Source organism: Pseudophryne corroboree, unplaced genomic scaffold, assembly GCF_028390025.1.
Source record: "Pseudophryne corroboree isolate aPseCor3 unplaced genomic scaffold, aPseCor3.hap2 scaffold_1822, whole genome shotgun sequence".
NCBI classification, from domain to species: Eukaryota; Metazoa; Chordata; class Amphibia; order Anura; family Myobatrachidae; genus Pseudophryne; species Pseudophryne corroboree.
This window is the reverse complement of record NW_026968459.1, coordinates 13,368-19,260: the sequence shown is the minus strand read 5'-3', so window position 1 is coordinate 19,260 and position 5,893 is coordinate 13,368. Positions and strand designations below refer to the sequence as shown.

Here is a 5,893-nt window from a genome sequence, read left to right as displayed (position 1 = left end):
TTTAGTAATAGGTGAAAAACCATCCAAGAGCTGTTTAATCACTCAATTGGATTTTTTTGCCAGCATATTTCTTTTTCTCTGCAACCCACTGCTAAATTGTGCTTCCTAGCTGTTTTTATAAAATCACTGAATCAAATCTAACTCTGATTACATCAGAGAAGTCTAAATACCTACCACCATAACAGGGGGTTTGAAATTTTGACTTGTCTACTTAAAGATCACCAAAATCTGATAACAAAGTCAATTACATCCCTGGGTGGGATTGAACCACCAACCTTTTGGTTAATAGCCATACACACTAACTGATTGCGCCACAGCGACACTTTGCAAAATTACATACTGACAAAGGCTAATAAACAATCATCTAGAACGTTTCCTAGAAAAACTTTAAAAAGTCAATAATCTGGAGTGTTTTTGTAAGATGTTTCTGCCATCAACCAATGAAGAAACACATTGGTACTTTCCCATGATGAGTGAGTGCTTCAGGATCTCTTGCACTTACATGTGCAGCAGAGTACTGCAATGGAAGCATGCTGGGCCCATAACCCAGAGGTAGAAAGATTGAAACTATCCTCTGCTATATGCATTTTTTTTGTTAATTAAAGTAATCCAAAACTGGGATTGATATTTTTGCTCTTTTATTTTTACTTAAAGTACAATAACTTTTACCAATTTAATTTGTTTTAATAGTATATTGACAGTATTGTTTTCTTTCAAAAATTCACTTAATTTTCTTTTCTGTGTGCTAATTAGATATCACCTTGTTTTCACATTAAATAGACTTCCACATGAGAAAGCAGCAAGGATGCAGTGGCGTTAATGTTTCCTGGTGGTAGTGGGGTACTGTGTTTGTGCTTTCCTCTGGTCAGCTCTGGTAAAAGTCAGATTTCTTTGTCTCAGATCTTCCTCTAGCCTTGTTCTTCTTTCGAGAGTTCCCTTGTGCTGCCTCAGTTGGATCTCCTTCACTTGACAGGGGGGTACCCGAGCAGCGACCCTCCCCAGCACTAGCCCAACTCCTACTTACCTGCCAGGTGAGATACTATGATCAGGAAGGTGCTTCTCCCAGGGAAAGGCTCACCCATTGCACTCTGGGTGTGCTGCTCCTGCGATTTCCCCAAATGTGGGAAACTTGACTGCATAATTTGTGTTTCCCCTGGTCGGCTCTCGTATAATTCAGATCTCTTTGTCTCAGGTCTCTCTCCAGCCTAGTTTGCTGTCTGTTTCCACTTCTCTTTTCTTAAACCGCTCCCTTCTATGCCCTTGTGCACCTTAATTAAATCTAACTCTGATTACGTCAGAGAAGGCCAGGTACCCTACACCATAAGAGGGGGTTTGAAATTTTGACTTGTCTACTTAAAGATCACCAAAATCTGATCACAAGGTCAATTACATCACTGGGTGGGAACCTTTTGGTTAATAGCCCATGTAAGTGCAAGAGATCCTGAAGCACTCACTCATCATGGGAATGTACCAATGTGTTTCTTACAAAAATTCTCCAGATTATTGACTTTTTAAAGTTTTTCTAGGAAACGTTCTAGATGAATGCTTATTAGCCTTTGTCAGTATGTACTTTTGCAAAGTGTCGCTGTGGCGCAATCAGTTAGTGTGTATGGCTATTAACCTAAAGGTTGGTGATTCAATCCCACCCAGGGACGTAATAGACCTTGTTATCAGATTTTGGTGATCTTTAAGTAGACAAGTCAAAATTTCAAACCCCCTCTTATGGTGTAGGGTACCCGGCCTTCTCTGATGTAATCAGAATTAGATTTGATTAAGTGATTTTATAAAAAACAGCTAGGAAGCACAATTTAGCAGTGGGTTGCAGAGAAAAAAAATTATGCTGGCAGAAAAGTCCAATTGAGTGATTAAACAGCTCTTCATTTTCTGATTTTATGTTTATGCTAACAAATTTGCTCTCTGAAAAGTGTCCACAAAGCCAAGTCTCTGATTAACACCTTTGTAGGAATGGTTTTTCACCTATTACTGAATTAAACTTGCTTCATTGGAAAGGCAGCAAGATGCATCCTCATTTCAATGTCTACTGAAATAATACAGGTTGACACCAGGAAACATAAACGTCACTGCATCCTTGCTGCTTCCTCATGGGGAAGTCTGTTTAATGTGAAAACAAGGTGATATCTAATCAGCACACAGGTAAGGAATTAAGAAAATCTTTCTTTATGGGTGAAGATGTTTCTCACAAAATTGTTGCACCAAGGCATCATTGAAATTCAAGCTGGAAAGATGATTTTAATATATCACTTGTACATTTTGTACTGCTCTTCTGGTGACAATGTAGATTGTTTTTGTCAATTACCATTTTAATAATCGGGTAAAGAAAATTAATTGGATTTTTGAAAGAAAACAATACTGTCAATATACTATTAAAACAAATTAAAATGGTAAAAGTTATTGTACTTTAAGTAAAAATAAAAGAGCAAAAATATCAATCCCAGTTTTGGATTACTTTAATTAATAAAAACAATGCATATAGCAGAGGATAGTTTCAATCTGCCTACCTCTGGGTTATGGACCCAGCATGCTTCCATTACAGTACTCTGCTGCACATGTAAGTGCAAGAGATCCTGAAGCACTCACTCATCATAGGAAAGTACCAATGTGTTTCTTCATTGGTTGATGGAAGAAACATCTTACAAAAACTCTCCACATTATTGACTTTTTAAAATGTTTCTAGGAAACGTTCTAGATGAATGCTTATTAGCCTTTGTCAGTATGTACTTTTGAAAAGTGTCGCTGTGGCGCAATCAGTTAGTGTATAAGGCTATTAACCAAAAGGTTGGTGGTTCAATCCCACCCAGGGACGTAATTGACCTTGTTATCAGATTTCGGTGATCTTTAAGTAGACAAGTCAAAATTTCAAACCCCCTCTTATGGTGTAGGGTACCTGGCCTTCTCTGATGTAATCAGAGTTAGATTTGATTAAGTGATTTTATAAAAAAAACAGCTAGGAAGCACAATTTAGCAGTGGGTTGCAGAGAAAAAGAAAAATGCTGGCAGAAAAATCCAATTGAGTGATTAAACAGCTCTTCATTTTCTGGCTTTATTTTTATGCTAACAAATTTGTTCTCTGAAAAGTGTCCACAAAGCCAAGTCTCTGATTAACACCTTTGTAGGGATGGTTTTTAACCTATTACTAAATTAAACTTGCTTCATTGGAAAGGCAGCAAGATGCATCCTCATTTCAATGTCTACTGAAATAATACAGGTTGACACCAGGAAACATTAACGCCACTGCATCCTTGCTGCTTTCTCATGTGAAAGTCTGTTTAATGTGAAAACAAGGTGATATCTAATTAGCACACAGGTAGGGAATTAAGAAAATCTTTATTTAAGGGTGAAGATGTTTCTCACAAAATCGTTACCTCAATGCATCATTGAAATTCAAGCTGAAAAGATGATTTTAATATATCACTTGTACATTTTGTATTGCTCTTCTGGTGACAATGTAGTTTGTTTTTGTCAATTACCATTTTAATAATAGGGTAAAGAAAATTAAGTGGATTTTTGAAAGAAAACAATACTGTCAATATATTATTAAAACAAATTAAAACAGTAAAAGTTATTGTACTTTAAGTAAAAATAAAAGAGCCAAAATATCAATCCCAGTTTTGGATTACTTTAATTAACAAAAAAAATGCATATAGCAGAGGACAGTTGCAATCTGCCTACCTCTGGGTTATAGGCCCAGCATGCTTCCATTGTAGTCCTTTGCTGCACATGTAAGTGCAAGAGATCCTGAAGCACTCACTCATCATGGGAAAGTACCAATGTGTTTCTTCATTGGTTGATGGAAGGAACATCTTACAAAAACTCTCCAGATTATTGACTTTTTAAAGTTTTTCTAGGAAACGTTCTAGATGAATGCTTATTAACCTTTGTCAGTATGTACTTTTGCAAAGTGTCTCTGAGGCGCAAACAGTTAGCGTGTTCAGTTGTTAACCAAAAGGTTGGTGGTTCAATCCCACCTAGGGACGTAATTGACCTCGTTATCAGATTTTGGTGATCTTTAAGTAGACAAGTAAAAATTTCAAACCACCTCTTATGGTGTAGGGTACCTGGCCTTCTCTGATGTAATCAGAGTTAGATTTGATTAAGTGATTTTATAAAAAAAACAGCCACGAAGCACAATTTAGCAGTGGGTTGCAGAGAAAAAGAAATATGCTGGCAGAAAAATCCAATTGAGTGATTAAACAGCTCTTCATTTTCTGGCTTTATTTTTATGCTAACAAATTTGTGCTCTGAAAAGTGTCCACAAAGCCAAGTATCTGATTAACACCTTTGTAGGGATGGTTTTTCACCTATTATTAAATTAAACTTGCTTCATTGGAAAGGCAGCAAGTGATGTCATCCAAGCAGTGGGTCAAAGTTGGCTTCAAACCTCGTCTGCTTATGAAAAGAGAAAAGGGGTATGCAGGGCATGGCGGCCTTTTGCGGTGCTTGGATGACCCCTAGTTCGCATTAAATAATGCAGTCGAGTTTCCCACATTTGGGGAAATCACAGGGGTCAGCATACCCAGAATGCAATGAATGAACCGCACCCTGGGAGAACAGTCTTCATGACCATGGTATCTCCTATGCAAAATAAGTATGATTTGGGATAGGGCTGGGGAGGGCCGCTGCTCAGGCACATCTCTGTCAAGTAAAGGAGATTCAACTGAGGCAGCACAAGGGAACTCTCATCTGGGGACAACAACTGCAGGGAGAACACATATTTTCAGATGAACATGGGAGGGCAGAAGGCTGCCTAATACTGAAGCACCCCCAAACAACAAACCAAATGCAACAACTAGTGCAAGCATTCCTGGGGGAAGGCCTGCAGCAGATGGATTTGCATATGGCGATGTCATCCAAGCAGTGGGTCAAAGTTGGCTTCAACCCTCGTCTGCATATGAAAAGAGAAAAGGGGCGTGCAGGGCATGGCGGCCTTTTGCGGCACTTGGATGACCCCTAGTTTGCATTAAACACCTCCACCCTCCGTCGGTGTGGGGCTCATGTTGGCTATGCCCCAGCCCCTGAAGCATTCAAGCTGATTTCTTGCAGCAGCTGGGCACTGTAACAGCTCCAGAGCTGCTCTGTAAGGCAAGTAAAAGGGTGTGGGCCCTGCAGCACTACCTGTAGTTCGCATTGTGCGAGACCCCTAGTTCGCATTAAACACCCCCACCCTCCTTCGGTGTGGGGCTCATGTTGGCCATGCCCCAGCCCCTGAAGCATTCACGCTGATTTCTTGCAGCAGCTGGGCACTGTAACAGCTCAAGAGCTGCTCTGTAAGGCAAGTAAAAGGGTGTGGGCCCTGCAGCACTACCTGTAGTTTGCATTGTGCATTGGAAGGCACAAAGTAAGCAGACGGGAGGAGAAGTCAGGATAGTGCACAAGGGTATAGACGGGAGGGGCTCAAGAAAAAAGAAGTGGAAACAGACAGCAAACTAGGCTTCCAATGCACAATGCAAACTACAGGTAGTGCTGCAGGGCCCACACCCTTTTACTTGCCTTACAGAGCAGCTCTGGAGCTGTTTAATCACTCAATTGGATTTTTCTGCCAGCATAATTTTTCTCTTACGTCCTAGAGGATGCTGGGGACTCCGTAAGGACCATGGGGGATAGACGGGCTCCGCAGGAGACATGGGCACTTAAAGAAAGACTTTAGATCTGGGTGTGCACTGGCTCCTCCCTCTATGCCCCTCCTCCAGACCTCAGTTTACTACTGTGCCCAGAGGAGACTGGGTGCTTTTCAGGGAGCTCTCCTGAGTTTCCTGACAGAAAGTATATTTGTTAGATTTTTTTATTTTCAGGGAGCCTGCTGGCAACAGACTCCCTGCATCGAGGGGCGGAGGGGAGAGATGCACACCTACTTCTGTGAGTTGATAGGCTCTGC

The 5,893-nt window shown here is 40.5% G+C and overlaps 1 non-coding gene and 1 pseudogene across 1 annotated transcript; one reads left to right on the top strand and one right to left on the bottom strand.

The window, feature by feature from the left end:
- The first annotated feature begins 1,016 nt into the window (after positions 1-1,016).
- Positions 1,017-1,179, top strand: LOC135002970 (U1 spliceosomal RNA). Its single transcript, XR_010204064.1, has one exon. It is a non-coding gene; the product is annotated as a U1 spliceosomal RNA (small nuclear RNA).
- A 3,252-nt stretch (positions 1,180-4,431) lies between these two features.
- On the bottom strand, positions 4,432-4,610 carry LOC135002975 (U1 spliceosomal RNA; annotated as a pseudogene).
- Between the last annotated feature and the right edge of the window lie 1,283 nt (positions 4,611-5,893).